This window comes from Pinus tabuliformis, chromosome J (genome assembly GCF_031772625.1).
Source record: "Pinus tabuliformis cultivar Carrire ecotype Pingquan chromosome J, CPIR1, whole genome shotgun sequence".
In the NCBI taxonomy this organism is placed as follows: domain Eukaryota; kingdom Viridiplantae; phylum Streptophyta; class Pinopsida; order Pinales; family Pinaceae; genus Pinus; species Pinus tabuliformis.
In genome coordinates this window covers 161,903,479-161,925,835 of record NC_142295.1, presented here as the reverse complement: position 1 = coordinate 161,925,835, position 22,357 = coordinate 161,903,479, and positions in this window count along the sequence as shown.

Below are 22,357 nucleotides of genomic sequence, written 5' to 3'. Positions count from 1 at the left end.
GTCTTGGAATGAAATGAAGAGTTATTTGCAAGATGTATGGCACTCTGGCTATCACTGTATAACCTACCCAACTCCTGCTTCTTACCCAATTCATCCAAAAACCTTTTTAACCAAATCATTTCTTTACTAGCCTCTATAGTAGCAACATACTCTGTTTCTGTTGTTGAGAGTGCAACAACACTTTGTAGTTTTGAGACCCAACTGACAGTTGTTCCACCTACAGTAAACACATACCCTATTGTGCTCCTCCTGTTATCCCTGTCACCTGCCATATCTGCATCAGCATATCCCTGTAGAGTAATGTTTGAACCACCAAAGCATAATGCTTGATTTGTGGTACCTCTCAAATACTTGAGAATCCACTTCACCACCATCCAATGTTCTTTTCTTGGATTGTTCATGTACCTGCTTACAACTCCCACTGCATGTGCAATATTAGGCCTTGTGCAGACCATTGCATACATTAAGCTTCCAGCTGATGATGCATATGGAACTTTAGACATATGAGCCATTTCTTCCTGAGTCTTGGGACACTCCAAAGGTATACTAACTTGTTTTTCATTCTGCACATTAAACCTTCTCAACACCTTTTCTATGTACTCACTTTGAGACAATGTTAATTTGTGATTCTTCTTATCTCTAGTTATTCTCATACCAAGGATTTGTTTTGCAGCTCCCAAATCCCTCATTGCAAATGAATTTGCCAATTTCATTTTGAGCACATTTATTTCCTGCATGTTAGACCCTGCAACAATCATGTCATCTACATACAATAACAATATAATATAGCTACCATAATTTTGCTTTTTCAGATAAACATAATGATCAGTGACATCTAGTATAACCTTGTTCAGACATAAACTTGTCAAATTTTAGATACCACTGCCTTGGAGCCTATTTTAAGCCATACAAGCTCTTCTTCAACCTGCACAGTAGTTTCTCCTTCCCTTTTACCTCATATCCTTATGGTTGCTGCATATATATCTCTTCCTCCAAATCCCCATGGAGAAAGGTTGTCTTTACATCTAACTACTCAAGATGCAAATCTTCAGCTGCTACTAGACTTAGAATAGTTCTGATTGAAGTCATTTTCACAACAAGAGAAAATATCTCATCAAAGTCTATACCCTTTTTCTGTGCAAACCATTTCACCACAAGTCTAGCTTTATACCTTTTTCTACCACCATCTTCTTCCTTCAACTTGTAAACCCATTTATTCTGCAATGCTGTTTTACCTGCAAGCAACCTGAGTAAGTCCCAAGTCTGGTTATGTGTTAAGGAGTCCATCTCTTCTTTCATGGCTTGCTCCCACTTCTTCCTGGTTTCTACCTGCACTGCTTCTTCATAACATTTTGGTTCACCAGAATTAGTCAACAATACATAATATAATGAAGGAGAGTATCATTCACGGGGTCTAATTATCCTAGTAGATCTTCTAACACCACTTTTAAGTGTTTGAAGTGCTTGTTGCTGTTGTGGTTGTTGTTATGGATGTTGATCATTATGATTTTCAGGCACCATCACTTTTTCTATGATCTCATCAAGCACTGTGTATTCTCTGTTTTCTTTTTCCTATTTCTTTTCCTGCAGTTGATCCTTATACAAAACCTTTTCATTGAATATGACATCTCTGCTCCTAATGATTTTATGTTTTTCATAATCATAAAAGCAATAACCAAAATCATTAACACGATATCCAATAAAGGTACATTTCTTTGATTTTGCCTCAAGCTTTGTTCTATTTTCTTTGTTAATGTGGACAAAGGCTTCACAACCAATAGTCTTTAAAAAAGTGTAGTTTACCTTTTTATCTGTCCATGCCTCCTCTGGAATATCACCATCCAAGGAAATTGAAGGCCCTCTGTTTATTAGATAAACAACAATATCTACAACATCTACCAAAATTGTAAAGGCAATCCTGCATGCAATCTCATGCACCTTGCACACTCCATGATTGTCCTGTTCATCCTTTCTGACACACCATTTTCTTGTTGTGTTCCTGGAACTATCTTCTCTCTACAAATTCCATTCTCTGAATAGTACCTATCAAACTCTTTGCTGCAATATTCACCTCCATTGCCTGATCTGAGACACTTCAACCTTTTTCCTGTCTCATTTTCAACCAAAGCTTTCCATTTCTTGAAAGTATCAATAACATTAGATTTATTTTGAATACAATAAATCCAGGTTTTTCTGGTTGCATCATCAATAAAAGTAACATAATAACGAGAGCCACCAAGAGATGATACCTGAGTGGTCTCCATATATTTGTATGCACAAGCTCTAATTTTTCAATTTTCTTTTCTTTCCCAACTCTATGGAATCTAACTCTCTTATGTTTTCCATAAACACAATTCTCACAAAATTTTAAATCAACATGCTTCAAACCTGGAAACAAATTTCTTGAGTGAAGAATCTGCATCCCCTTCTCACTCATGTACCCGAGCCTATGATGCCACAATACCATATCTTCTCCTGTAGAGGTTAAATCATTAACAGAATTAGAAATACCATTGCATAAATACAATGTACCAACCTTTCCTCCTTTCGCTATTACTAGGGATTCTTTAGTGACCTTCCAGGTTTTATCTGTGAAAGTAGTTACGCAACCTTCACCTCCCAACTGCCCTATTGAAATCATATTTTTCTTCAGATCTGGAACATGCCTTACCTCCTTCAATAGCCACTGATTTCCATTTTTTTGTTTTATGAAAACTGTACCCATTCCAATGATTTTACAGGGTTTATCATCACCCAATCGAACCTGTCCAAAATCTCCTTGAACATAATCATAAAAATGTTTCTTATTAGGTGTGGCATGGAACGAGGCCCTTGAATCTACCACCCAGGCATGAATAATATTTTCTAATGAAATAATCAAAACATCTTGCAACACATCACCTGTTGCATTCGCTTCATAATTAGTTTCTTGCTGCACGTCTCCTTCTTTTCCCTTCCGAGACTTGCAGTCTTTCTTTAAGTGTCCTTTCTTCCTGCATTTCTAGCACACTATCCCCGATATGGACTTGGATCTTCCTTTTCTTGACTTACTGTGGTATCCTAGGCTATTTCCTCTTTCCATTTTTCTTCCCCTAGTCTCTGCAGTCAAAGCATTACCTGATGTCTCACCGGAGCTTTTCCGTCGCATTTCCTCGCTAAGGATTGCACCGACAACATCATCAAACTTTAAAGTACTAGATCCAGAGACAGAGTTACTAATGGCCATAACTAAACCATTCCAACTTTTTGGTAATGAGCACAGAAATAACAAAGCCCTAACTTCATCATCAAAAGTTAACCCTACAGAACTTAACTGACTTGTAACTGTATTAAAATCATTTAAATGGTCTGCAACAGATCCACCTTTTAATATCTTCATATTAAATAAACACTTCATAAGAAATACCTTATTTGAGGCCGAGGGTTTTTCATATAGTTTCGCCAATGTTGACATTAAACCTTCTGTTGTCGTTTCCTTTGAAATATTAAACGCTACCGATGCGCTAGGCACAACCGTACTGTTCAAAGTGCCTTTCTGTTGAGAATATTCCATTCTATGTCTATCATACTTGTCGGCTTCTTTGTCTTTCCGCTCAATGGTAGGTACAGATCTCTCTAATACAGATAATCTTCCATTTGCATCTTCCACAGCTAGTAGTTTTGGCCATTGAATTTTTCTACCCTAAACCTACCATCTTCCACCATTGCTCCCACTCGAACCAGTAACCCTTCTCTCCTGCGAGTTTATCAACCAAATAGACCTTCAGCTCTGATACCAGTTGTTAGAAAATTAAATATTACATAGCAATGGAACACATAAAATATTGCAGAAATAGAAACACAGAAAATGCATAAAACAAGAGAGACACAAATATACGTGGTTCACCCAGTTTGGGCTGCATCCACAGAGAAACAGCCAGTCCTTCTTTTATTATATTATCTAGCAAACTGAAGAGATACAACCTATAGTAGATCCGCTGTAACTCCCTCTTCGCTCTCAATCTCCTCTCTTTTCCTCACTTAAAATACAGATCTACATAGACGCAATACAATTCCCTCATACATAGCAAGGGATTGCCTTCTAGGGAAAAAATCCCCAAATTAAACATAACTTCTACCGTCAAATCTCCACCTAATGAATGGCCTAGATTGACTACGAAATTACAACATTTTACAAGGTAATTTCACATCTATTCTTAGCTTCGGGGGCACTGCCCCCGAAACACCCCGCCGCCCCCCCTGCAGCGAATATTTTACGGGTGGCGTTGCCACCCCATTTCGAATTTGGGTCCAATGTGGCGATACCTTTGAATCTAGAAGATAATTAGGCTCCACACCCAACACCACTACTCACCATCTTCTTTTACCACTAGAATCGATCTCGCATATCTCCCACTAAACAGGTTCTACCACAGGCACGAGCGAAACCCCTCAGCAACAAAGGCATCCCCTTGAAGCCAAAACAGCTCCGATACCAAATGTAGGTTTTAATCCCATATAGAAATTACCTGCATATGAATTCTAAAACACATAAAATAAATAATGCGAGAGCATAACACATAAAACACATATACACAGAGATTTGCCCTGGATCCCAAAACTGGGACTACCAGCTTGATTTTTCATTATGTTCCTTTCAATGTTACAATACATATTTATACATGTCGAAGCATCCAATACCATGGACCGAAAACTAGCGCGACTAAAACCATGGACTGAAAACTATCACCATGTGAGAAAATCATGCACAAAACCATAGGTAGGTCCACCCAACGTAATATAGGGTCCAAAACCAAAACTTTCTGGGGCACAGCCCCGGACCCCATAGAGTGGGGTTGCCTGCACCCCTCAAACCCCCTGTGACTCCCCCCACTACGCAATCAGTGCAACGAAGGGGGGGCTCCGTCCCCCTTCTAACCCCCTAGTTAACTATGTGGGCTAGTCGTGGAAAGAATATAACACAACCCAAAAACTGCTTTAGGAAACCCATCCACCTATAGTGCCTTGATTGCTGTAATTTAGTTTGTGAGTGCAAATACTGAAGTGGTTGATGATCAGTATGTATAATTGTTTCTTTTCCCATTAAGTAATGTTTCCACTTTTTCACACTCTGTACTAATGCATACAATTATTTATCATATGTGGGATAATTAACTACTGCAAAATTAAATGTCTCAGAATGATAACATATGGGTTTACCATGTTGCATCAACACTGCTCCCATGGCATTGTCACAGGCATCTATTTCAATCTCAAATGGTCTTTGAAGATCTGGCAATGCTAGTACTGGTGTTGTACTAATTTTTTCTTTCAAGGTGTCGAAGGCTTTCTGTTGTTTGCCTCCCCATTGAAACACCTTGTTCAATCCTGTTAAAGCATGTAAGGGAGCTGCAATCAAGGAAAAGTTAGCAATAAACTTTCTCCAATATTGTGCTGCTCCTAGGAAGCTCCTAACTTCTGTAGCAGATTTGGGTTTAGGCCAGTTCACAATGACTTCAACCTTAGAGGGATCTATCTTCAATTCACCACCCCCTACAATATGACCCAAATAATTTAAAGATGTTTTGCCAAATTCACATTTTGATAACTTAACATAGAGATTTTCTTTTTTCAAAACATCTAGAGTCTGCTTTACATGCTTCAAATGTTCTTCCCATGTTTTACTGAAAACAAGAATGTCATCTAAATATACAATTACAAAATCATCAATAAAAGGCCTAATTACATCATTCATAACTCTCATGAAAGTGGCAGAAGCATTAGTTAAGCCAAAGGACATAACTAGCCATTAATACAACCCTTGCTTTGTTTTGAAAGCAGTCTTCCATGCATCTTGTTTTGCTACTCTGACCTGATGATAGCCACTATGTAAGTCCAACTTGGAAAAGTAGACTGCTTCCTTCAGTTGATCCAATATATCATCAATGCGAGGAAGGGGATAATGATTCTTGATCGTTATTTTATTCAGTTCTTTGTAATCAATGCACATCCTCCACGAACCATCTTTCTTTCTCACCAATACAATTGGAGATTCGCATGGTGATGTGCTTGGTCTTATGAACCCTTTCTTGAGCAGCTCCTGTACCTACTTCTTGATCTTTGCATGCTCTAAAGCAGATAACCTGTACATTCTGATGTTAGGCAATGGAGTATCTTGCTGCAAATGAATATCGTGTACAATTTCCCTTTTGGGTGGCAGACCTTTAGGATATCATATTCTGAAACAACTTTTTCTAAATCAGCTTTCTGTTTAGCATCACAGCCCTCAAATATATTGGTTTTATCAGGGTTCTTTTCCTTTACAACCATTAGTAAAAATTTCTTGCACGGATTTACAATTCTTTTCATCTGCTGTGAGTTTATGAGAGTGTAGTTATTTTTGAGCTGATGAGCTCTTATAATATATTCTATGCCATCTTTTGTGAGTTGATACTTATTTTCAGTTCTGTAGAAAATGGCTTTTCTATCATACAAGTAAGGACTTCCTATATATCCAAGGGAACTATATCTAACTCAACCTCATTTAAAAATGTTGACCCAATGGCAAACCTAAGTTTATATTGTCTAGTCACTTGTAGCTTTGCTTTATCACATACCCAACCTAACGGATACGGCTTCTTGTGAGGTGTGGTTAGTATTCCAAACTTCTTTACAATTGCTTCAGAAATCAAGTTTACTTGTGATCCACTATCAAATAAAGTATCAATCTTTTGATGATTGGAAATAACTCTATTATGAAAAAGATCATGTCTTTTCCTCTCATTTTCTTCATTATCAATAGATTGTGTAAAATTACTAGTAGATGCTTCAAAATTTTTACTTTATATGCCTGTGGTTGTGACTGTTGTTTCATCACCTGAGTCTGACCCCAAATCCTTCTGAATAGCAGCAACAATCTTCTTCTTCTTGCCCTCAAACTTCTTGGTTTTCAGCTCCAAATGCAAAGACCAACAATGTTCATCATCATGTCCATCCTTCTTGTAGTGAGTGCATGAAGGTTTGTCTTTTTGTATAGCGTTTTCCTTCCTCTCTTTCCATTTCTTCTTCTTCTTTTCCTTGTTCTTTCTTGCAGTGGGTTTTGATGATCCCCCAATATCTGGGTTCACATTCTTGCGTCTAGCCTCTAGATGTGTAGCCTGAACTAATACCTCATCTATGCTAGTAGGGTTAAACATGAGAATGGTGTGCCTCAAATAGTTGTGCAGACCACCTATATACTTCAACAAAGTTTCAGGCGAGTCTAGAGAAATGCATAGAATTAAAGCTCTTTTTCTAAATTCCTGGGTAAATTTTTCTAAATTCCTGGGTATAGCTTTGTACACTTTGCCCCTTTAATTGGCGAAGAGTTTTCCAACTCATCATTGCTTGTTGCATATAAGCTAGTGGATAGAATTGTTTTTTACTTGCAAAAACAAATTCACTCCAGGTAGAAAGAATATACCATGCTTCTTCAAATCAGCTTGTGTCCTACCTTCCCACCACACTAGGGCAGTTCCTCCAAGGCGAAGGCTGGCCAGCTGAATCTTTCTCCTTTCTGAATCGATGTTATGCACCCTGAAATATACATCAATCTGTCTAATCTAGTTATCTCACTTTTTTGCATTTAATTCTCCATCATGTATTGGCAAATGAAATTTTACATCTAATTTAATCACATAAGTCTTCTTCTTGTTCTTCCCATCAGGGCTAGGAGATGAGGATGATGGAGGAGATGGTGGAGGAGATGACGGAGGACTTTCCCATTTCCCTTTTCCCTCTGGGGCATCGAGAGAAGGTTCTTCTACTCCTTTATCTTGTTTGGAGGTTGAAGTACTTTCACCTTGACCTTTCTTGAATTCTTGATACCTCTCTTCTACCATGGATCTCATGGCCAAGAAACTGTCCATGAACTGAGATTATGATTCCAAGTGAGTTTCTTCTGTCATTCTCCTTCTAGGATGGACTCTCCCAATTTCTGGGTTGGCCTCAACAAGTTCTCCTTTTCCCAGTTCGAGCTTTGACCTAGTTAGCATTCAAAAACAGTCCAGTACAAGCTTGTCTAACCTTAACAAATCAAAAACCAAAAGCTCTGATACCACTTGATCTGAAAATGAGATCTTAGATTAATATTAAGGTATTACAAACTCATGTGTATGGACTTGCCTACATTACTTAGTGCAATGGATCGATAAGATTGCGAATAATACAGGCAATGAATAGTAATGAAGCATAGTATACAAACACACATAAACACAACAAATTTAATATGGAGTTCACCCAAAACTCTTGAGCTACGTCTCCTAGTCCAGCCTTCAATGGTGGCCTCTCTATTATGTCTTCAAGAGTAGAGTTTTACAAAGTGTGAGCTCAAATTGAGTTTCAACACAACAGATGCAAACAACAGGAGTTTTGCTTGAATCCCTCAAGCCTCTTTGAGTACACAGACTCTTTATTTTCACTCTCTGTCTTTGTTTTAGCTCTGTCTCAATGCTTCCCCCTCTATCTCTGCCAGTCTATGGCTTTAAAGCCAATCGGCACTGTCCATTCGTTTCCCCTCCTCAGGCTCTCTGGCTCTTGGCCTCTATATGCTCGAATCCCCCTTCTGAGTGTTAGCAATCATGGCATAACGCCTTTAGGGGAGGTGGCCACCTGTTCTGCAACAGAAGAGTCCATCGAGCCTTTGAAATACCTGAAATAGCCATTCTCTATTTACACAGAGAAATACATTAAAACACGGGAAAAATATGCCAAAACACAGTTTTTCAGACTTCAAAAGTCCTTAAATCTGCTTTATACTCCTATCGGATCCCTTTGAAATCGCTTATTGCATGTCGCAAGTGCCCATTCCATGGTTTCCCTTTGTATTTTAAAAATACCTTAAAATTTTGAAAAATCCCATAAAAATGGCTTTAGACGGACTTGAAATATTATATATTGGTATTTACAAACCCTTTCGGGTCTGGTTTCATCGCATCGGTGCTTCCCTTTGTATTTCGTTTATTAAACGAAATACGTGAAAATACATAGAAAACAGGTGTTTGACGGATCACAAAATATATCAAATCTCGCCTGTAGCCTCATCGGGTTCGGCTATCGCATCGCATATATATATATATATATATATATATATATATATATATATATATATCTATATATATATATATATATATATATATATATATATATATATATATATATATATATATATAGATATATATATATAGCCCCGCTCCGTTGTACTGCTCCGACGCGATATTGCGATGCGACTTGTCACAATCGCATATCACATAAGCCTCGGGCCATTTGGTAAGTGCTCCTTTGTGTTTGCCGATTGCGATATCATGCGTTAACCTGGGCCATCGATCTACGTGCTTGATCGACGGTCCTCGTTGACCTGCGCTAATAGCGATTGCAACTATCATATGCTTTCTCTTGATAGCCTCCACCTGTCACCGCCGATTACGATGTGCCTATCAGATTTGGACCGTTGATCGACCAGATCCGATGGCTCCTGTGCATCACTGCCAATAACTTGTTTTTCCACTATTTCTTACTATTTTTACCTCTTGATAGTGTTATCCACCATTTCTAAGGGTTCTCCTTTTGCAATTGTTTTGATCTTTAGGAGACTTTGAAGACTTAGAGGGTTATCTAGGATCCATTTTGGATCAATTTTAACCCATACAAATACTTTTTAAGCTTGCATACCAATTCTTTCATACCCTTCACTGCAAAGCCTTCAGGTTGCTTCATGTACATCTCTTCTTCTAGATACCCATGAAGAAATGTTGTCTTAACATCCATCTATTCTACCTCAAAATCAAAAGCAGCAGCAATAGATAAAAGTAATCTAATAGAAGCTACCTTGGCAAAAAGAGAAAAAATATCACCAAAAACAATTCTTGGCACCTGGGAATAACTTTTTTCTACCAACTGAGATTTGTATTTCTCCACTTTTCCTTCTGCATTCATCTTCTTCTTGTACACCCATTTGTTGTCAATGGGTTTCCTTCCAATTGACAACTCCACCAAATCCCAAGCCTCATTTTTGTGCAAAGATGCCATTTCACCAACCATGACCTCTTTCCAGAGTTTACCATCCTCTGAATCTACTGCTTCCTTCACAGTTCTGGGATCATCATCAGTAATAGATAAAGAAAAATTTGAACAGAAAGCAGATGGACTATACCTTTCTGGGTACCTTATTTTTGGAACTAATCATCTCACAACAAAGTTTATGGCTCTTCATATTCTGATTCCTCTTCTGCTGTTGAGTCTGATTCTTCCTCCTTTAGCTCAAAATCTAACTTCTCAGGTTACTTTGGTAGGACTTCATGTTTAATAACATCTTTCACCTCTCTAAACACCACATCTCATAGGTACACAGCCTTCCTTATTACTGGGTTCCAATAAAGATGCACTTTTCAGATTTACTATCCAACTTTGTTCTTTTCTCCTTTGGAACATGTCCATATGCATCAAATCCAAATACCCTCAAATGTGAAAGAGAGGGTTTCTTACCAGTCCATAGCTCTTGTGGAGTCTTATCCTCCAACGTTAATGAAGGTGATCTGTTGACCAGGTAACATGTAGTCTCCACCGCCTCTACCCAAAATTCCTGTCCTAACCCGACACCACTCAACATGCTTCTTGCCCTTTCCATCAAAGTATTGTTCATTCTTTCCATGATTCCATTTTTTTCAGGTGTGTATGGAATAGTCTTCTTCTGTGCTATACCACACTTCTTCTAGAATTCTTCAAATTCATTCTTGCAAAACTCTCTACCATTATCTGTCCTCAACACCTTTATCTTCTTCTCTGTCTGATTTTCCACCAGAGTCTTAAATTCTTTAAACTTGTCAAAGACTTTGTATTTATTCTTGAGGAAATATATCCATGTATTCCTTGAGAAGTCATCTATAAATGATACATAGTACACATAATTACCCAGTGATGGAACCGACACAGGCCCAAACATATCACTGTGCACACGCTCTAATATCTATTTCGCCCTCTTACCACCAGAGGGGAAAATCACCCGATTATGCTTTCCATATACACAATTTTCATAGAAATAAAAATCCAGAGAGCTATTAGACATATCGTTTACCATACCTTTACCATGAAGTATTTGAAGGCCCTTCTCTCCAATATGTCCAAGCCTTTGATGCCATAGAATGGTATTTTCTCTAGAGACCATTAGATTTTCTGCTCCACTTTCAGGAACCATGGAACTGTTGCACCCATCAATAACAGTGATACCTTGCAGCTTGTACAAAGTTCCAATCTGAACTCCTCGCATCAATACTAGTGCTCCTCGAACCATCTTGAATGTATCTTTCTCAAATACTATTTTTACACCTGCATCATCCAGCTTGCTTACAGAGATCAGATTTTTGGCCAATGCAGGAATATGCAGAACACCCAGAAGTGTTCTAATCCTTCCACCTTGCAACTTCAACTTGACATTTCTGTGACCAACGATTCTAGCCTTCCTATCATCCCCTAAGAAGACATCACCACCATCATATTTCTCATACCCGCATAACCACTCCCTATTGGGAGTGAAGTGAAAGGATGCACTTGAGTCAATCAACCATGCCTCATGATCTACATGTGTACTTGAGGAAGAAGCCAAGTACACATCCCCACCTTCATCTGAGGTGGTTTTCACCTCTGCAAAAGGAGCATCATCATATCCCTTTCCTTTCTTAGAAGCTTTAGATTTACTGTCACTTTTGTAGTGCCCTTCCTTTCTGCATTTCTAGCACACCTTTATAGGTTTTCCTGGAGATTTAGATCTCCCACTCGAGGAATTATTTTTGTTTCTATTCTGGGACCGTCCTCATACAGACAAAGAATCACCATTATGGCTGTCCATATTTTTCCATCCCATCTCCTCCGTCAGCAAGGATGAGACTATTTCATCAAACTGCAAGGTAGTTGCATTTTTTCCTATTGCAACAACCAGACTATCCCACGAATCTGGTAGAGAACACAAAAAACTGATGCACTTATCTTCATCTAAAATTTTAATATCAACAGATAATAACTGGCTTACCACATTATTAAATGCATTTAGATGCTCTGTCACCGAGTCTCCATCTTTCATCCTCAGGTTATACAACTTTTTTCCGTAGGAACAATTTATTCACCAAAGACTTATATTGGTACAAAGTCCCTAACTTGTCCCACAAAGTCTTCATCGTAGCCTCCCCTGATACATTTAGCAATATTGAATCTAAGACACACAATTGTATTGTGCTTTTTGCCTTCCGATCCAACTTCTTCCAGTCTTCATTGGACATTTTCGTTAGTTTAGTACTCGTATCTACTGCGATCCATTGATCTTTATCCACCAAAAGATCCTCCACCTTGAGTTTTGATAACTCAAAACTCTAACCATTAAATTTCTTGATCTCTATCTTTCCACTACTTGCCATCTTCTTTCACCACAATATAAATCCGACAGATCTCCCACTGAACAGGGTCTACCACAGGCCCGAGCAAAAAAGCCCTCATTAGCAAAAGCATCTCGTTGAAGCCAAAATAACTTTGATACCGAATGTAGGTTTTAACTCCGTAAATAAATTACCTGCATATGAGTTCTAAAAAAACAGAAAATAAATAATGGCGAGAGCATAACACATAAAATAAATATACACAAAGATTTTCCCCTGGATCCCAAAACCGGGTCTACCAGATTGATTTTTCATTATGTTCCTTTCAATGTTACAATACATATATATACATGTCGAAGCATCCATAAACTCCAATCCGTTAACCCTGGATTAGAACATAACCGTAGTTCCCTTGACCGGACCTAAAATACCATGGACTGAAAACCATTGCGCCCAAAACCATGTACGAAATCCATAAACAAAACCATAGGCAGGTCTGCCCACCTAATATAGGGTCCAAAAAAATTCCTTAGGGCACTACCTCAGACCCCATAGAGGGGGGCTATCACCATCCCTACGACCCCCCCTCGGTGTTGTGCCTATCGCAACAAAGGGGAGACTCTGCCCCCCCTCTAACCCACCATTATCACTATTGGGTATAGTCGTGGAAAGAATATAACGCAACCCAACACCACAAGTGTGAATAATGAATGGGAAGTCAAACACTTGTGGAATCATTAGATTGAAGTCCAATGATGTGAACCTATCGTCGAATGCGAAGAACCGATCATTGAGGCATGCAAGATGCAAGGCACTAGAGGGGAGTTTCTAGATCATCTTCCCAAATATGAGCTAGAGTCGACAGGAAGTGATCCATCAAAGGAGGGCCATATTGTTTCCCACATCATCGACACAAAACATAGGTTTTTGCAAAGTTGACAAGAGTGATTCAAGATTGTTGCAGAAAAGATAAATATGGTATAAGTGGTTTGAATTTTCATATGGGAATTCTCTTGAACATATCGGCGACATGACTCCGAAATTTGGCAGCATTTGACTCAAAATAAGATCAGAGGTCATGGTGACAATATATAATTAAATGAGAGGCAAATGGATTTCCTAAAACCCAGTAAGGCAAGTGACAAAGTGAGGGTAACCTAAACTAACACGAGATATAGATAAGTGTCATGTTCAAGAGCGACATGCTTCTTTTCATACAAATTACAAGATATATGCATCCTTACATTTTTCCCCACTATTTCTAGCGATTACCTCTTTATTTTTAATATCAAGCTTGAAAAGGATACCATATGATTGTCGTATAAGTTCATCCTTTGAATGAATCCATCCTAGTATTTATAACAAGCCCTAGGAAGGAGTAGCTCGATCTCGTCATGGTGAAAATTCCTTCGTCATTTTAGTTTTATACGTCTGACGAAGGGGTAACTTGACGTCTTTTCCATGTTCAAAGATCTTGAAAAAGAGGTGGAAAAGAAAGCTCCAGATGTCCCTTTTCGTAGATAGTCTCTTAATTCCAAAAAGGTATTAAAAAATACTCAAGAGAACTACTTATCCATGTTCGACTAAGGTATTCCTTTTTTGTGGCTAGTCTATCTCACTCCATAAAATGGTTAAACTTATCCTGAGTAGACATCTTTTAATTTACTTTTACGAGTTTGAAAATATAAGTGCTCGAAAATCTTTTCATATTTTTGGAGTTTGAAAAGAGATGAAAGAGGACTCCACCTAGAGGAATGAGTGGTATAAAAGGATAGCAACTAGTTTGGTCATGATGGAATTGCTCAAAACATGTAAAGGTCAAGAGGCTGGCTAATAATACCACTCATCATAGATGTTCCTTGAGCAAGAGTAAAACAAAAAAGTGAAAGTGTATGATCGGCCAAAGAGATGGTGACGATCGAATAAAAAACCAAGGCTTATCTAGCAAAATAATGCTGATAAAAATGACAATCACAAGAGGTAACGTGGGAATGGTTTGATTTTTACACAAGCTTAAAACATGGGAAACTATGCTTGAGAATACTTGAAGATAGTTTCATTTTTTCACAAGCTTAAAACATGAGAAAAAACTATGCTTGGATTTAGTTTCATTTTTACACACGCTTAAAATGGAGACAAACTATGCTTGAGATTAGTTTCATTTTTACACAAGCTTGAAACAAAGAAAAACTATGATTGAGATCGGTTTCATTTTTATACAAGCTTGAAACATGAGAAACTATGCTTGAGATAAGTTTGCATGCCCCCAACATAATGACTCAATTTAAGGTACATGCCCCCCAAGATTCATTTCATTCACCTAAGTAAACTATTGGTTACTAATAGGTGGATGGAATGAAGGTTCATTTATGAGATCAAGTGAAAGACTCAATCAGGAATTTATGAGATCTAAACAACGACTTGAATTGGAAGGGGATTTGTTTATTATTTTAGCGAGCTTAACAAATGAAAAGAACCATGCTCATGACACCTTGTTTCATTTTTTAACGAGCTTGACATAAGTAAAGGAACTCTGCTCCAACACCTTGTTTCATTTTTTAAGGAGCTTGATATAAGACAAGGAACTCTGCTCCGACACCTTGTTTCATTTTTTAAGGAGCTTGACACAAGATAAGGAAATTTGCTCCAGGAACCTTGATCATGGACCATAAGAGGCCATGGCTTCCAAGAGGTTCTCATCAGATGGGAGAAAACTGTTCTAGAAGGGATACATGTCAAGGGATCTAATAGAAAGATCAGGCTCCAATGCCCCCAGTACATGATGCACTATGCCATTGACTAGATCATCAATAGATGCGGGCATGGAACAGGTGGCCACATAATTAACTTGTGGCGGGGATAATACTACTTGCATACAAGGGCCATTTAGGGAATATGGTTGATTGGGAGTCAAATTAGGACCAACGAACAAAAGATAACCAATGGTCACAATCCTTCCTTCATGTGGGAAACATATCACATGAAAGAGAGAAGAGATAAGAGCTCTTGTGAGATAAATATAGTCACAATCGAGGAGTAAATTAAAATCCAAATGGACTTGGGCAACCATCACATCGATATAGGAGATTTTCCTCCCAGAGTAATAGGAAACTTAGGAAGTATCCATAATGGTTGACTTGTTCCTCTGTTAAAAGCCAACATATTCTGGGTAATAGGCATAAGCTGTGGAGAACCTAAATCTTTCCAAGTAGTTGAGGACATAATACTAACTAACGTGCCTTCATCTATGATTGTGCTAGGTACATGTATATTATAAGCCTGTGCTATGATATGTAAGGGCACATAAGAAGGAAGATGATATATTTCCAATTGAATCCAATCAAAGGATGTGACCATACTACTTGGACGAGGTGCCATGGGAATGGTAGAACTACCCCATTGCATTATGGGAATGGTAGGATCGCCACCCTGTACCGTGGGAATGGGAGGATTGCTCCCCAATTAATTGGAATTTGAAGAAACAAGGAGAACATGAGCGGTATGAAGTTCACTCTCTATGGGAAAGGTACAATCAAATGAAGGTGGAATTGAGTCAACCATTTTCTCAACCAATGGTTGGTCGGGACTGGGCTCATGGGATTCACATTCAGAGAGAGTGGGATTGACTAGAGATGAATTATGATCAATCACTTGGTCAACTAGTGGAGGATTAGGGGAAATATTTCGATAACCAGTTGGAAGACAAGGCTGAGAAGTTGTAAGACTGTCCAACACTTTTGAGGCTTCATCCACATAAGCACAAATGTGAATAGGATGATTCAATTCACATAACTTACAGGGAAATTTGACTTTACCCTTTTTCCATGAACCTTACTATCACTAGTTGAGGGATCTTCACCAGCGTGATCTCCAGAGGCTGATGTAAGCCTGAGGACCACACTTCTAACACCTTGGGAATACCAAGACAATCTCTAAGAAGGTGGTCACCCTTACATAAATTCCAAGGGAATTTGACTTTGCGAGGCTGATTGGAAGATTTTTCAACATCGATTGCATCTATAGCAATGGTTTCTTGGTTTCCCCCTTGCCTCTTTTTCTTCTTCTTAATATTCTTCTTCTTCTTCTTATCCACCTAGTTACTTACTTGTAGGATTTCACCAAACAAAGAGGAAGAAGAGGAAGAAGAATGAACAGGCGAAGAATGCAAAGAGTCAACTAGAGATTGATATGGTTCAAGTGGAGGAGAAATCAGTTGATAAGCAGTTTGGACATCAAGAACCATAGGTGTAGAAAATAACCAAACTAGAAAACCAACAGTAAATCCGAGAATGGACAACATCTCCATATAAGGAGCACCGATATTTCCAAAAGAAGGAAAAGGACCAGGATTCCCATCAAAGGTGTTTCCTTGATTGGTGGACTCAGGAACTATTTCCATTAGTCTCAACCTAATATCTACTAAGGATTATTTCCATAATAAGGATGTTGTTTGGTGGCCAATTAATTGGTTTTAGAAATTAAAGACACAAGTAAAAGCAAAGAGGGATAACTAGGAAAAAGGGTTTACCAAGGAACCGTGAAATATAATATATACCTTGGCGAACCAGGGACTTAACGTACTACAACCAATCTCCCCAAATGATGTATTCGGTGTATCATGGCATACAAGGTGACAAACTTAGTTACCTATGGATGGATAACAACCTATAGGGGACTCCCAAAACATACTCAACGATATGTGGGAGCGCATTCCATAGTAGTGTTTTCTAATGCATAATTGTTCGATGAGAGAGCCCCTTTATACTTTTCATGCATGGAGCATCATCTGATATACCCGAAGTTGCGTGGAGAATGATCCTATACACTTATGTACGTGGAACGGGATTTCACCCTCGGGATGCAACGCTGGAAAATAATGACAACTCCTACGTTTAATGACATCAGAACACATCTCTAGCCTAGACCTCTAGATGTTTGTGTTAATGTTCCAAATTCTCCTTAGGTTAATTGAGATGAATTTTAAAGTTGATCTTGAATTATGTTTCAGTTTCAAGGCTCAAAAATCGATGTCACCTAAACACACCTATGATGCAACTAATATATAAAGTTGACTCTTTTCATTTTCAATGAAATTTATCTAGTGTAGGGAATAAGTGCAAACATTGATGAAACAATCAAATATGCAACCAACAATAGCTTCCTAACTAGATATTTGAATTCCACAATTCCAAAGCTACAACCGAAAAGTAAATGAATTTTAATTTACTAAAATTCACTACTTTTAATTGGACCAACACTACTTTAATGGTCAAAATCCGTGCTGATCAGGGAAAATTTTAGGGATGGACAATCATCGTGAAGTTTAGAAAAAATGGCAAATCTCACTAGTCCCTAATATGCAAAATATAAAATGTTTATTGCTATATTTGTAAATTTATTCAAATTTATAATGGTTTTATATTTAGTCTCTATATAATGTTGACAATTTTTAAGGTAAAATAATTTTATATTGTAAAATTTGGGTGAATCTTTTTTACAAAAATGGAAGTTGGCGTGCCTTTTTTTTGGGGAAATCATGGAAAATTAGCCCACCTGCGAATATTAGCCCCTAAAATTTTCCATGGTGCTGATAGGGTCTTTAGCGCTAGTGTGAACAGTAAAATTTGTGCTAACAACATGTTGTTTTGCATAAAAAAGTTCTCTGGGTGAGAAAATCATAGGAAAAAACAAACAAAGTTTAACAGAGACCTAGATTTGACACTTTAAACCACACACCACTCAGAATGTGGATCCACAATCAATCAACATTGTGGATCACTAAGAGGTTGGCCAAACTTTTCGAAAGGGACCAAAGACAAAGGAGGTTTGAAGGGTTATGTAATCCCCAGTGGAGTCGCCATTTTGTTGTGCAGGAAATCTTTTCCGTGGACAAAAACGATCCCTCTAGTCCTATGGGAGGATCTAGCAACAAACAAAGACAAATATGTGTAAAATTTCCTAGTTTATACCAAAAAACACAAAGGAGGATAGATGACCTACCTCACTCTGATGCTAACATCCGTTGGTGTCGTCCTTGTTTCTTTCGTTTCCGAGTTCAATCTCATGTTCACCATTATGAATGAATATTTGCAAGGAATATCACTGGAGACAACAAACACATATATAGAAAAATTCATTCCAATATAAACCATGCAACAGATTAAGGAGTATTACACTAAATGAGTAATAATTGACACATTTATGGAAAGAAAATACATAATGTATTATTAATAGATGGTAAATTGATCATTACAACCACTTAAGACTTGATGTTGGAAGCCTCCTTTAGGTGAGTTTCCAAGTCCTAGCCTTAACCTTCAAGCACTCCTTTCTCTCTTTTGTAGATGAGCAACAATTGGGCATAATTCAACTGTAGGATGGTCACCAATAATTAGGCAACCATTAGTGGATAGTAGGGATCTCATTTATAGGGATGGAGAGGGAGTTGAGGATCCACGAAAGGAGGAAGAAGTTCCACATCTTAAGGGAAATATCCATGAAAGTAGGATCAAGGACCAGAAATGGGAGGTTTCATTCCAATCTTCATTCACCTGAAACCACATCATCATTCTCGAGCTTTCTGGTAAGAGAAGCTTCTCCTCCATTTTGGGAAAAACTATTTGAAGTGGACCAACGTAGATTCGCCCGATAAAAGTAGCACTGTCATCATGGATTTTGACCATTAAAGTCATGCTGAAGACCTTGCTAGCACGAATTTGACTGATAAAAGTAGCATTGGTCTTGCAAAATAAGGTTTTGGTAAGCTCTTTAGAATGATTTCAAGGCAAGTTTTCTTCCTTTTCTTCAGGGATGTTCCAAACATGTTTCATGGTGAATACATTGTTTACGACAACTTTCATCACTTTGCGACACTTGCGACATTGATGAGACAAAGTGTGACACTTCAGGACACGAGACTGGGAGTGTGACAAAATACTCTATAACACTTAATCTCCATTGGATCACTTGATATAGGTGATGTATGATCACTTTCAAAAGAAATTGAGAAGACTTCACCAATTTCCATGTAATTTATGTACATTCTAGTAGTTTGAGATGTAGCAATGGATTGTTGGGTTAAGAATAAATATGCATTGATGACAGGTTTTTAAGAACATCACTAAATATTTGTACCAAATATTTTCTAGTTTGTTTCCATATGGGTCTACCCTATGAGGTCCATTTTATCTCTTAGTTTGAATTAAAAGAATCTATTTTGTTTCCATATGGGTCTACCCTATGAGGTCCATTTTATCTCTTAGTTTGAATTAAAGGAATCTATCTTGTTTCCATATGGGTCTACCCTGTGAGGTCGATGCTATCTCTTAATTTGAATTAAAGGAAAACTAAATTTATATGAAGCAGTTATGGGATAGAAGGAGTATTTCATTTATGGTGTTCTAAATTAAACATCTTAATGGATAAATATAAATGAGAATGAGGATTGAACTATACATACACTCAATTGTGCCCATTCCTTAGAACAATCACTCAAATATTTGATAGTAAATAGCATGGTCTTGGAGGAGGTCTCATGGTCAATGAAGAGTACATTAGGAATACACTCATAACTAATTTTACCCTTATTAAAATACTTTGAATTTTTTTACAATAATTAAATTTGCTAAAAATTAGAAATTTTTTTAATATGTTTATGATTAATATCAATATTCAAGTATTGTTATGAAATATAATAAATTTTGTTTTACATATTTTTTATTTTTTATTTTTATTTTTATTTTTAATGATGATGATGTTGATTGACGTTCCTTGGGACTTATATGGTCTACTCGACCTTAAGAAGGTAAGATATGAATATGAATTCTTTAACAGTTTATTTCTATGCTAAAAAAGAAGTGAAAGGAGTGATCTCAAATCACCATAGTTAAGTTGGTAGAGTGACAAACATTTTAAAAATTAGACAAAATGTGAGTATAAGATGGAAAATCTAAGAGAAAGTGAATTTCTCTTCAACACTCTTAGTATCACATAGGTGAGAGAATCTTTCATCCCAAGGTGTTTTGTGAATTGACCAATGCCAATTTCACTACGAAGCTCATGGGAATCAAATTTTATCTTATGAATGTGTGTTTTCTTCTTGACACCAGTCAAGACATAAATATATTTTTAGTTTTCTATATTGTGGTTGATTACCTCCTTATAATATCTTAGTTTCCTTTTTCCCTCTAGCTCTTTATCACTTCACAAATTTTCCTCAAATTTGCAAGTAATATTATTTTTAATATTATCTATGTTCTATAAGATGATCTCTTCATTTACCCCCAATGGTACACCCAACAATGGACATCCTAGCTTGAGTCAAAGGTGGGGTTTTTCCTAGAGTTAGAAGCAATTTTAGTAACCTCTTAGTTTCATGTTGTATAAGTTCTTCTTCTTCTTCATGAGATATGATGCAGGGGCATTCAGCTCAAGGAGGTCATGGCTGGGAGTTTGTCTCTTTCTAACAGTTTCAGTTTCGTTAGTTTTCATCTTCATTTACATTTCTAGGAATGGCTGTCTCAGCCAATGTTAGTATTTTGCTCACGTGGTTTTTTTTTTTTTACTTTTTAGTTTTATTTAAAATTTGTTTTTAGTTTACAAAACAACAAAAGGCAGTTATTCAAAAACCACTTAATGTAACTACTGGCAGTTTGTTAACTGTCCAACGCTCTCTACAAAACAAAGAAAGGAAACAACTGTTGTAATCTTGGACCATCATAGAATTGAATGAAGAAAATGCACAGAAACATTTCTGAAGACAACCACATCTGAATCCATTCATGTTACAACTTTAACATCTTTCCTACAATGTACAATTAATTAATTTTCTTTTCCATAAACATAATGAAGACAGACAAGTGAACAGTAAGCACCAAAGCGAGGAGAGCACCCAAACAAAGCTACAGGTACAGAAACGAATGCATAACCATTTTCTTTCGCAATTTTAACAAACAAAATCATTATATATATATATATATATATATATATATATATATATATATATATATGTCAAAGTTGAGCATCCACAGTTCGTTGTTCAGATACCAACAAATAAAACTAAGTTGACAAAGCTATAAACCACCGTGAGGTCACCACAGGACCGTGTCTCTACATACATAACTACAATAGCAGAGCCATAAATACACAGTGGAGCCACAGGCACAGTGAGGCCGAGAAACCGCAGAAGCCTAAACCAAACTACGATGACAGAGTCATAAACCCTATGAATAGTAAACCCTTAGATAGTAAAAAAGGAAAACACCAAGGAGCGACCCTACCCGGTTCAGACATAGGAGACATGGCATGAGGATGACAAACGAAACCCTATTTCTCACCTGCATTGGCTAAAAAGCAGGCCATTAGAATCAAAGAACAAAACCACAACTATAGTTACAAAACACAACCAGAAACAAAGGAAAGGGTTATGAGAAACTCAACGAGGGAGAGCCAAGCCCATGCAAGCTAGAAGAGAAGCCATGGAACTAAGGTTACAGTCACAGAGTTGCTCACTGTCCACAAGGAGCAAAGATTGTCAATGATGGAGGAAAAACGAAATAGATAAGACCAACATGGAGGGAGGACATACCTTTTGGATGACCATCGAGTGAGAGCCGAAAGCCAAGCCACTCCACAACTACAACCTGTGTCAAACCAAGAAAACAATCAGACTACGAAGTAAGTGCATTGGGGAAAACTGTACATAACCAAAGCCTGCAACTGTAAACATAGCCATAACCGAGCGAAACTGATAACAGAGACCGAAACCAAGGGTTCCAGACCCAGGCCTCAAAACTAAGCCCAGAACAGGGAGCATAGGAATCATACGCAGGTGTAAACCCTCGTAGAGTTGCAAGCTAGGCACAGTGGAGCGAAACACCCATAACACCAACAGAGAAAATCCTCATTACGCGAAACCACAAACCTCACAAGCAGCATAGTGAAAACAACAAATGGAATAAACAGTTCAGGGTTTCGGA